The sequence below is a fragment of the Lutjanus erythropterus genome, chromosome 6, assembly GCF_056507025.1.
Source record: "Lutjanus erythropterus isolate fLutEry1 chromosome 6, fLutEry1.hap2, whole genome shotgun sequence".
In the NCBI taxonomy this organism is placed as follows: Eukaryota; Metazoa; Chordata; class Actinopteri; order Lutjaniformes; family Lutjanidae; genus Lutjanus; species Lutjanus erythropterus.
In genome coordinates, this window is record NC_139322.1 from 35,043,463 (window position 1) to 35,056,366 (window position 12,904).

The following is a 12,904-nucleotide window of genomic DNA, read 5'->3' on the forward strand; positions in this document are numbered from 1 at the left end:
AAGGTACAAGATGGCTTTTGACTATTGTCTGACTTCTTACAAAAGACAGACCATCCGTCTTTGTTGTCTTTAATCAATGAAAATGGTCACGTTTGACCTACAAGTCTATTTATTACATTCGAGTAATTGGAACCACACAGAAGCAAAAACAAGGGAGACTATTGTAAGCAGCGATTTAATTGGAAACAGATTGGATACACACAATTTTCTGTACTTGCAAGTAAAAAAAAAAAAGACGGATTATAAAAAAAAAAAAAAAATCAAAAAAAAAAAATCATGGACTTCCTTTTTCCGCTTCAGCCTTTTGCCAACGTTTATTTGTCTTTGCATTGTTCTACAGCCTGCAGGGACTGTTTGGGTTATCACACAGTCATTCCGTCAGAGAGATGCCAAGGGAACAGTCAGGCTCACAGTATGAGCCTCAGTGTATTAACACAAATCTGTTTTACATGCGGAGTAACGGCCGTGAGCCTCCCAGCCTTCTGCCAGGAAGAGAGGCGACGTCAGATCGGCAGTGACACACCGAGTTTCCACACACGCGCCATACTGCGCGTATTTACACACTGTATGGTTCCATTTGTCTCCATATCCATGGCAACCGTGCTCAAACTGTTTCCACGGCAGTCATATATACATCTGGCAAAGTCATCATTTTGTTCTGTGGTAAACCCCGTTGCCATGGCAATGGTGGGTGTGGTGAGGGGGAGGGGGTAGGGTGACATGGGCGGTGGGTGGAGGCAAAACTGTTACGGAAGGATCACATGAGGACACATGCATAGAGAAACATAAGAGGAACATGTGGTGTGTACGTGTGCGTGTGTGTTGATAAAATGCATATGTGATTATCTAAATAAGTGCACAACTCTGCCACACACACTACAAATGAAGTCTTTGTTTTATAAATCAGGAAATTTAAACAGGAAGGAGAGAGCAGGAGACAGAAATCAAATAAGGAACCCAGCGTTTTGTGGGCACTGGTAAACTGGGCGCAGGGCCACTGAGCTGAGTAGGACCAGGTTTTTCCATGGAACATGTTCATTTTCTCTCCTCTTTCCCTCTGTTTTCTATCCATGCTTTATTTTATTTGTTCAAACTGCTGGGAGAGAGTTATAAATATCAGACAGGAGTTGGTACTGTAGTAGAAAAAGGAACACCAAGTTTGTTGATTGCACTGATGTGCAAAATCATCCTAAAAATGTGCTTATGCTTTTATTCTTTCTAAAAACCCCAATTCAAGGCCCATAAAAAGTTGTTCAGATTTTAAAATTTAATGCATTTGACAATGAAGCAGTGTCCTTCTTCCAACTGTAAGCTAGCTAAGCTATTGTGCGAGGCCGTATTGTGCGAGATCACATGAGATCATGTGAGAATCCTGCCAGGCTTCACGTTATCTGTTTGTATCAACACCAAAAGTGGTGCAGCCAAGTAGCGTCCTAGGAAGGATTACTGGCAGCTACGGATGTGGTTTTAGGTGTGACGACAGTGAGAAGTGTTCATGGAAGCGATTTATCTGGCTTAAATGGCAGCCATAATTTTTTGTGAACCAGCTAGCAAGTTTGACAGGCTAAGATTAACATAAGTTGTTATAAAATGCTGTCTCTGGTAACAGGGTTCCTTAAAAACAGGGTATTTCACTGGGATGGGTGTGGTTTTGCAGGACACAGCAGTGCATACTTCGGTGAGCTCGTTGGCGAGATCCGTGACCGTTGCAGCCCGTACTATGAGTACACGGAAAAACAGTTGGACTGAGTGACAAACTGTAGGTTAGTTTTATTTCTAAAGCTTGGAAGATTGGGCAATACACATACGCAATATGAGATCAGTTTATTTGATGTTTTTAAGCCTTGTTAGCCTGTTTGGACCCCACATCGTAGTATAGTTTTGTTGTTCGACATAATTTAGTTCATCTTTTCAATATATTTTAGTGCTCTTTAGTTCAGGGGCATTGCAGGGGGGCCACAGAGATCTATTTTAACTCAACTGCAACTATCAAAGAGGGAAAATAAATAATGTATTACTGTCTTTGCCACTACTCCCCCGATTTAGTTATATTTTCCAGTTTAATATTATGAAGGTCATTTTAAGAGTTTACAGTCAGGCAAAAGTCTTGAAAATTAGGGAAGTCTGGAAATTCTGTTAATCGAGGCTGCAGCTGTGCAGCAGTGCAAGGAGCCAAAATCTAAGTGTATTTTCATAAACCGATGATCACATAAATATAATATGTGTTTATAGTTCCAATTCGGAGTGAGGTCTGCTGTGAGTTTAATCTTGGTGTTAAGGCAAAGATAAGGTTGTTAAACAACTTTTTACATTACAGTTTTGCTAGTTTATCCAGAAGGTCACACGACGACCCAAAGCAAGCTGACAGGAATGTCCATCAGGCACACAATACTGTTGGAGGACTTGAACCGCCCCCGGGCGAAAAGTTTTTATGGAGTCTCATCAGATTATATTGGCTGGAGTGTAAACTTCCCCAGTCCAGAAAGAATTGACAGGAATTTAAACTATTTGTTTAACCTGCAACCCAACAAATAAGACTATTGATTTGTTGTTATTTAACAGTGTTTGTGATGTGTTATTACTGCACGTAATGTGGAAACCTAAACAGTCAGCTCAGCAAACAAACATCCATTCCTTATACATGCTCTTGTGTTTTTGCTTATGGAAAGTAAACTGAGGATCACACCGATTTTACAGTTTGTGTGATCACCTGCTGGAGACTCTTTGTGTATATATGTACCAAATGTATGTAACCATAAAGCTGTCATATGGGAGTTATAAGCAAAAGTCAGTGTACAATTGAGTGCTTGAGCTGGAATGATAAGCATGTCTGAAATAATAGGCCAGAGCCTGGTATGAAGGATGATTCTGGGCTTGTAGGAGGATTTATTGCTGGGGAACAGAGTGGGGCTGGTAGCCTACTGCACCTGTACACGCATGGAGCTTGTGTTAAGAGTCTAGTTTGAAGGTGAACTATGACTAGCTAGGATGGATGTAGGTCACTATACTAAGACACAAGTACAAGTAATGTGCTAAAATCAAATTATTGTTGATTATTTACTTTGTGTCCATGCTGCCTTAAAATTTTGTGTTGACTAAATTCAAAAAGACAAGTTGACATAATTTTGTAATGTTTCTTAACTTTGGTCCAGTATCAACACGTGAAACTGCTTTCAGTGAATTTATTAAATTTTAAGTGTAAGGGGAGGGGTCTAACTCCAATGATGTTCATCAGTTTTCAATGTTTTCATTATTATGAAAATAAGCAACCATGACTTATCTTAAAGTGTAGTAGAGGCACAGCCAGTTTTCATCCTTGGTTTTCTTAAAACAAGGGTCTCAGAAGAGCTTTGACTCTCAAACAACGCATTCTGGGAAGTCAGAAATATGCTGATTGTGCTTCCTTAGAATATTAATTTAATTAGTTGACTGAACTTGGTACAGTACATTAATTCAACTGACAATTTCAAGTCAAAAGTCAAAAGACTTGAAGTTAGAAGAACTCATGTTTATAACGTTTCAAACTAAATACCAGAAATTTTAAGTTTAAAGCCACTGCATTGAACTTTCACAATGTGTTGATTTTGGAGACCCCTGTGGACAAAAGTGGTAGTGTTCCAGAATCCAAGGCAACAAAATTTAGCGTAACTTTGGTTTGGAAAATGTAAATGCAGACTAATTTCATTTGATTTTACAAAGGATCCAACCAGATGGCAGAAGAATAACCATATAGAAATAGTTAATACTCTTGCTGATGGTCTTATTTGCTTATGTAGGTCATATTGTGGTGTGAATATTAAACTGGGGCTGTTTCATAACCAGTTAAAAACTCCTTGTAGTAGCTTCAATGAACTTGAATAAATAATCTTGTGCATTTCTATTAGGTTAATGAGAAATGATTAGTTGATTTTACTAAACTCCTGTGTATATTTTTTACAGTGTAGTCTGAGTCCTTTCATCACTGTGGACCAAAGCACTGAAATAGCACTGGTGTCAAAACTGTGTTTCATGCACACACCCACATACCCATAGTCCACCTACATAGGTGTTATTGTGTCTGATTAGAGATCTCTGAAATGTGTGGGTTTGTACAGACTCGCACACTTTTAGTTTTGTTGTACCTGTCAAACAAGACAACTCACACCTCCTTCATTTGTAAAGTGTGCACTCTGAAACCTGACGGGCGCCGTGTTGGTTTTGAGCAGGGTGGGCGTGGTGTCGACACACACTGCTCACAGTGCGCCAACTTGAATAGCCAGCTCTATGTGGCAAACAACAAAATACCACGTGTCTCAACAGCATCGCAAACAACACCGACTGACAAACACATATTTCACATGACTTGTAGTGGTAAATGTGGTGCATTGACCACACATGCACATCATAGCTCCATGCCTTTAATCCCTTTGAGTGTTGTGAAGATATGAAATATTAATCATACAGCGCTGACTGGATAGATGCACTTTGTCTGCAGTATGTCAATTAACTTTTGACAGGCTGGGTATTTGAATATAATATAGTTTTTCTATTACAGTTGACAACATAATGAACTTCAAAAAGTACAGTCGAAGCTCAGCCAGAGCCAGAACAAACACAATTAAAAGCACCATTAAACTTATCCTGTTTCTTTTGAATGGTGTGTGACTCTTTTCATAGGAAAATCAAATAATTGGCTTCATTATATTATTAATTTTTCCTGACTCATAAATTAGCACAATAATACAATAAATGCATTCCTAGTGAGCTTTGCAGTGGCTATTTTTGTATCATTCAGTGTTGGAATAACATTTGGTCGAGATATATGATTTAAATCTGCAACACAGAGTCATCTTAATTAAGAGATGAAGTCATGCTCCTTCCAGTGTTCCCCATGAGACCATAGCTGATACAAAAATATGGACAGTAGTTCAGCTATATGAAGTCAAAGATCGAATAATTTTTTACTTTTTTAGTGGCCGTGCTACTTACTTGGGCACCACCGCTCTGTACATAGGAAAACAATGGGACGGCCAGCACAGAGATGTTTTAGTGCTGATCATAATCCACATCATGTGTAATCCATAGCACAGGATCAAAACTGATTTGTCTGTTGTCATTGACTACAATACATATTTTTTCCAAAGTTTGATCCCATGGTAGTTTTTCACATAAATTTAAAAGGTTTGTCAGTAGCATGATGACATTATACCTCTCACACTGGCTGTTACTCCCTCTTGGATGACAAACACATTGATTACATAGCATACACCATATGTTTGTTGCCATTACATCACCGGGAAGGAAACTGTCTGCTTTCTCATATTTTCACTTCAAGTTATGTCATATGCTTACAGAAAGCTGTATGACTTGTGGAGAAGCCCTTTACTTCATCTCAGCAGACTGCCTCCGAACTTCTGCACGCAAAAGACTTACAAAATGCTGCAGCTCCCTGCCAGAACCACCATCAACACCAGCTGTCAAACACCCAGAGTACACACTGTTCAAGGCAGATCACAATCACATTTAGATAATACTGGTCTAAAATAAACTAGATGATCTTTCTACATTATTGTCTTTTATGTTTAATAAATAGGCCATGTTAGGCCAAAAGAGGGAGAGAGCATGTCTCTGTGTGTGTCTGCATAAAACTGTCTTCCAAGCCTGTTCTCATTCTCAGGCTGTCAAGTACAGACGTTATATCATGCCTTTCGGCAACTCATACAGATACACAAGGTGTGCTGTATCATCTGGGCTTTCAAGTAACTTCAATATATCCTCAGAGAAAGAGGTGTGTTGGATGAACATGCTTTCCTATATGTCCCATAGAATTACAGCTTTACAGGTATAGAATCATGTAAACTTCAATGTTCTATGATTTACAATGTTAGTCATAGGCTACAGATGTTCTCTCACCCAGCTGTTTGACAGTTACCTCTACTACTACCAGAGTTGGGAGGATTACTTTAGAACTGTATTCCAATACAGTTACTAAGTACCTGTTAAACATGTAGTCAGTAATGTGATCAGAGTATCACAATATTAAAGTAATGTAACTTGATTACGTTCTGTTACTTTTGGATTACCTCAGTGTAAAATATGGTGACACAGTTTAGCCAAATATAGTGTTTTTTTGGCTTCAACTAATGAATGTTTTGTCCACAACTCAAAGTTATTCACTTTACTGTCAGAGAGGAGTGAGGACACCATTAAATATTCATATTTAAGAAGCTGAAAACACAATCTTGTCTTTATTTAATTCAAAAATGCCTAAAAATGATTACTCAACTAATTAATCCTGTCATAGACTTGTATGTCCGTACACTCCCCATGTTTGGGCCTATTTTCCAAGTCTTTCCTGTAACGATCATTTTCATTATTGACTAATCTGTCAGCAATTTTCTCCATTTGTCAATTAGTTGTTTGGTCCATAAAATGTCAGAAAATGGTGAAAAATGTCAATCAGTGTTTCCAAAAGCCAGAGATGACGTCCTCAAATTTCTTCATTTGTCCACATCTCAAAAATATTCGGTTTACTATAAGAGAGGAGAAGAGAAACCAGAAAACATTCACATTATGAATCTGAATCAGAGAATTTGGACTCTGTGGACTTTAATGATTGCAGATTTATGTTTGTTGTTAGGTTTATTAGTTTGTCCTGTTCTTTTCTTGTTGTGGACAATTTATTGATTGATTGATAAAAAAAAGGGAAATTTTCACTCGTGAAGAATTTTAGAGGGCATGATAATGAATTAGAAATTGTGTGCACTTTGCATGGTAGTATATCGTTCCTCACTATGGAATTATAATCCTGCGAATAATCCCCACTTTTACGAAATGTATCTGTAATCTGACTGATCATGAAAAAATGATGACAGATCATTAACATTACACTGTACCCTGATTGATCAGCAACTGAAAAGAAAATGGATAGTGAAAATATTTCATATTCACTATATTTCAAGGGAAAGCAACATATTTTTAATAACAGCATATCACATGGTTTATGTAAACAGAGGAAACAGGTACCACTGGGTACCAAGCTTGCTCAACTGTTATTGGAGCACAGAGAAAAAAGGAGTGAGACTGAGGAAGGGTCAATTTGTTCAAAGGAAAGTGATGGTGAACTAGTCATGTTTTGCCATTCTCACATATGGTTTAGGCCAACATGACAGCGGCACTCTCTCTCCCCATCCAGCCCAGTCCAAATTGTGACCTTTGCCTTTAATTGTTGTCTCTCAATCTTTAAAACCAACTAAAAGCTCTAAAAGCAGCTTTGAGATTATTTTGTTACACTTGCTGACAGATAATAAATTCCATGGATAAACTGATGCAAGGTAAGTGCTAATGCTACTTTAGGGCATTTACATTATTTCCAGCAGGTTTCAAGAACCTGCTGTTCCAGAGGAAAGTGAAGTAAAACAGGTCTGTGCAATGTGAGAGGGAGGGTCGTCTTTCACTGTTTAATGGTAGAAGGTTCCATTGCAACACAATGGGGCATTAAAACAAGAAGTGTTGTTAAATATGCAGGGTGATTGTGCTGTATCCTGACAGGAAGGGCTGCTGGACAGCTTCAAGTTATTGTTAGCCAAATACAGTCTGAGATCAGTTTCTGTCAGAATTTCTTCAGAACTAGATTACAGATGTTTTGTCGAGGGAGAACAAACACGCCTCATGATAATGATGAGTTCTCCCTGCAGATCCTGCAACTTTGACACATTTTTCACGATGATTATTAACGCGACAAACATTCCTCACCCTGTGTGTGTGTGTGTGCGTGTATCACTTACGGCCGAGTGGAGCACAAGGGTGAGTTACACCCATCCATCAACACACACCCTCAGCGCCTGCCCACACATACACAGACACACAGAGCTGGATAAGTCCTCTGAATGTTTATAGAGCCTTAAGGCGCACACAGTGTAAAGGTCCATCTCTGAACACACCATTTATCCTGCTGTAAAATCCTGCTCACAACCAAACAAGAAGTACCAGCCTCCTGCTGATTAGCCAGCAGATACGGTATCAGCCTCAGTCCATTCATGCTGCAATGACAGAAGGTGACAATCACTTCAAGCATGTGACTGGTCCTGATGAAAGCCTCATTAGCATTGATTAGGCCGAATGGAATGAATGGCAGCCTGTGCACTCTGACACCACCCTCTGCACGGTAAATTTCAAAATAAGACACTTCCAGTCGACCTCTCCACATACGCATATGTTGTTATTACCACACATAATTATAGCTTTACTCCAGGTTAAGAGTCCAAATATGATTGGAAGCCTGTTTCGCCACTATAACAAGAAGCTGGATGAACCGGGGGCTTCAAGAAACTACAGGTTTTACTGCAACAGGTTTTGTTTTCTCAGTTGTTTGTACAGTATTGAGTGACAGCTGGATTGACCTCACATGTACATGTATCTCCTGAACACACATGTAAGACCACACAAATGCCAATAAGAAAAATCAAACTTGATGAGAATCTGCTGATTTCATGGTTTTAAGGGTGTCATGAATTTCTTTATCAAATCTTGATATCTGCAGTAACAAATAGAATGCTAATATTAGCTTTCTTTAAAATTTAATATCACTGAGGGCTGATCCTCATTTACAATGATGCTGAGTAAAAGACTGAGTGATTTAAAAGTTACAAAGTAAATGAAAGCAAAATGCAATGATGAATGCTATAAACATCACCAGTAATAAACCTCGGAGCAGAATGACAAACAGCTGGGATTAAGAGTGGAGGCAAAAGAACACCTATAAATCACATCACTATAATCCATAACAGAGAGAAAAAAACAGCTTCAACCATCAAATTTCTTCTGACACCAAGGAAATTCAGTTCTATTTTTGTAAAGAAAACCAATTTTGTACAAGTTTAACATCATTGAGTGCAGCTTGGAAAACATTTAAGCATTAAACAAACATTTACACATAGTTGAGCAGAGTCAACACTATAATGCAATATGGTATCACCAGCATATAGATGTGCATGGCAGTTATTTAGTTATTTAATTATCAAATAAAATAATTAATATAAACTGTAAAAAGAAGTGGACCTGAACTTGAACCCTGAAGAACACCTTAATCAGTAATAGTTCACAAGTTCACTGACTGCTGCCAGTCAGACAGGTAATCACAAAGACTTGAACCAGTAAAAAAAACAAAAAACAAAGACAGTATATTATATACATACTGCCTATAAAAATGAAAAAAACAAAACAAAACTAAGGGTGGTTTCACTCCAACCCTGTTTAGTCTGGTTGAACCAAACCCCGGAGCATATCGATTGGTGTAAATGCTGGACTCTAACTCTGATGTGGACTCCGGTCCACCTCGAAGGGGCTGGTCTCTGACTGTTGTCAAGTGAACTCTAAAGCACTTGATTTCTTGTGTAATCACCATTCTTACTGACCACAGAAGTGTAGTACTGTATGTGTCATTTCAGGGACCAGACCTTTAGATGTGAACCCGCCCTAATGAACAATCACCTGAAAACGAAGTGCGTGTGGTCATGTCTGTCTCTGAACTTTAGTCATTTAGAGATCTGTGGATTTTTCTTAAATTTAAACTTTTTTTTTACTTTGATAAGTTTTACTCTGAAGTTTGAGTAAAAAAAATTTTACTTTTATTTTTCACAGCCCAGAATTTTATTTTTAGCAGTTTGATGAGAGCCCAGAGAAGAAGTGGTCCACACTACAAAAGGAACATTAGAACATTATTATATTGTTAAAAGTCATGTAGCCAAAGTAATGAGAGTCATGCGATCAAGCAAAACTTGTTTCATAATTTATAATGGAATGAGTGAAATTCAATTAACTTCTGAGCGCTCTGAGAAAGCGCTCTGTTCTTGTTTCTATGGAGTTTAGAATCAACATCCCGCATGATTCAGAACCTGGTGATAATCTGCTGTGTGATCACTGTGATTTCACTGCAGTCATGTGAATTCCCCTTTAGCAGTGTTTATCTGGAGGTTTCCTATGTGGCGAAAGCTCAAACTCATATTCACAACATCATATTGATATTGCCACATGCTCTTTTTCAGGATGATTGAGTCAGTCCCTCTGCGCCTTGCAACCCTGCAGTCGCAAATGCTTCGCTCTTGATCCGGGTAAAAGAAGATGGAGTTTTGTTTTATTTCTGTATGTTTCCATGATGATAATGAGGCCAAAAGCCACTGGCGGGAAAGAAGACGGTTGGAGAAGATGGAGGAGAGAGGGTATGGTGGAAGGGGTTGGATTGGTGATGCCAAGACTCATGACTCATCGTGGTGAGGGACTGGAGGAGGAAATGAATGAGGGAGGAGTGGAATGCAAGGCTGGTATTGGTGGAAGGACGGTTGAAGGTTGAGCCGCCATTGAGTTTCACCCTGCAGCATGGTGGGAAACACGGTTAACTCCCAGCATAGGCAGAAATGATACGAGCAAGCGTGGCTCTGTTATCAGAATTCTTCACTAATGTTTACACAGTAAGCACTTCTCTCATGAACATCAGTTTTGAATTATGGCGAGGTATTTATAATAATAATGCAATCACGGCTCTGATAGATAGTCACACCCACTTTTAAAATAAAGAATGATCTACAGCCATGCACAGTCTGCACACAGTCTCACAATGCCACTATGGTCTGAGTGAAACCAGCAAATCTTACAGTCAGTTCATTATCATAGCCTCTAGTGTAAAAAATATTAAACTTGGGGGACATTTCAACATTATAACTGCTAACGTTAGCTACACAGACTAAGCGTTAAGGCTAGCTACAAAGACAAACCTCTAACATTAGCTACACAGACCAATCACTGATGTTAGCTATGCAGATGGACTGCTAATGTTATCAAAACAGACTGCAGACATTAGCTACACAGAACATCCATTAATGTTAGCCACACAGATTAAATGCTAATGTTAGCTACACTGACAATCACTAATGTTGGCAACACAGACCAACCACTAACATTAGCAACAGAGACAAACTGCTCATGCTAGCTACACAGACCAACTGCTAAGGTTAGCTAAACTGACCAATCACTCATGTTAGCAACACCGACCATTCGCTTATAGTCAGTGTAACTTTTGGTACTCTGGCCATCATTCACTAATGTTAGCCAATACATGGGTGGAAATGGCTTCGCTGGGTGGAAAATTAGCTTCACACATAAAATCCATTTAGTTAACCTGTTAACACCACTGTGACTGAAAAAAAATATATATATTTTGGGACTGTATCCTGGGGTATAAACACCAGCCCCAGAATAATTTTTTGTCAGTTTACTTGAAGTTTGAGTGTGAAGTGTGGTTAGCTACTTAACAAAGTACATTTAAATGATCATAATTACTGCTATGAATCTAAACATGCAGGTTTTTGAGTACATTTTCCCAAGCCTGCACACAGGCAGATATGGGCTTAATGATAAATTAACTCTGACACCTGCATCCATTGTTTTTAAAAGCCTCAGGCTCAGTGGCGTTACCCTGATGTACTTCTTGCTCCACAGTAATTAAAGCCAGCTGGTTAGTGCAGTTCACCTGGTTTGCACATACACAGCAGTACATGTGGTACGTGTTATATTCAGAACAAGACTAGGGGTTGCTTGCAGCAGCCAAGGAATTCTGAGCCCTAAAGCATCCAAAACTGCTTAGGTAACGGTTATACTCTTGCTTTACAAATGCTTGAATGCTGAAATAAACATATGCTACCTGGCTGGTGGACTTGCCAATCTTTTTGAGTTTGATGATGTGATGCTTTGGTGTGATGCTATATGATGTATGACATCCAGTTGCTTTTTCAGTATTTATGACCACTCAAATGATCTGAGTTGCAGATTGCTGAGAAATACAGAAGGAGATGCAACAACTTCCAACTTTGTCTGACATTTGAAGTTGCACAAAGAACAGTAAATCAAGGCAAATATTAACATAGTTAGCAATCATTGCTTAGCTAACATTAGCTTAACATCAGCATTGGGGCAGACTACTTTAAAATGTAGTCAGTTACTGAATACAAGTTACATTACAGTTTTTGTAATTGGTAACATAATCATTGGATTACAAAAAAAATGCAATCTATTCTGAATACTTTTGGATTACTTCAAAATCAAACACTGAACATATTGAGCCTCATCCAAAACACTGGACACAGTCACAGTTTACTTTTTTCATGCTTTTTATGAGTTAATGGAGTATACCTTATCATGAAAAAATAAGTTTGATAATTTAAAACTGCTGTAGGTTAAAGATATAACTAAAACTGTAACCAAGAAATACATGACAGTGTAACTATAATCTAATTACACATGTTCAACTGTAATCTGGGCTGATTACAGTTACTTATTTTTATTGATCTGATTAAATAATCGTGATTACATGGAATCTATTGCAACCCAACCCTGCTTAACAGCTAAGTAACTTTGTAAATTAATGATGACACTTGACTTGGGATGTGATTTGAGTCTTGAGTGCATAGACTTGATATTTAGCCTACTGGTTACTTGGTCCTGGGACCATCAGTAATTACCAATCAGTAATGACAGTAATGATTGTTCTAGGTATTATTCAGACCCAGTATTAGTCAAGTGTTAGGTCTTGTGAAAATTGCAAAACATGGAAATATAGAATAATCCAGTGACCATGGTCTCGCCTGGTAGCAATTCTATGTATTTTTTTTACAAAAACAATTTGCAGTTTTATGCTGTGTTGTGTGTTATGTAGTAACCTCCTGTATATTTCAGTATGTAAAACAGCTGAGGTGAGCTTGTAGTGTACTGAACTGAACTGTACGATGAACTGAATTAAGTCAACAATTTTAACATTTCTGTCTAAACTCTGAACCTCTCATTAACCACACACAAACACACTGCACTTTCTCTAATAGCTAGCTGCTGGATGTAAGTGATTGTTTTTTAAATTTGACCAGACCTCCCAGTC

The 12,904-nt window shown here is 38.4% G+C and overlaps 1 long non-coding RNA gene across 1 annotated transcript in view; it reads right to left on the reverse strand.

Annotated features, from left to right (window-relative positions):
- The window catches only part of LOC146325650 (uncharacterized), a 39,631-nt gene that overhangs the window by 17,724 nt on the left and 9,003 nt on the right, over window positions 1-12,904 (reverse strand). The gene's annotated exons all lie outside the window — the stretch shown is intronic.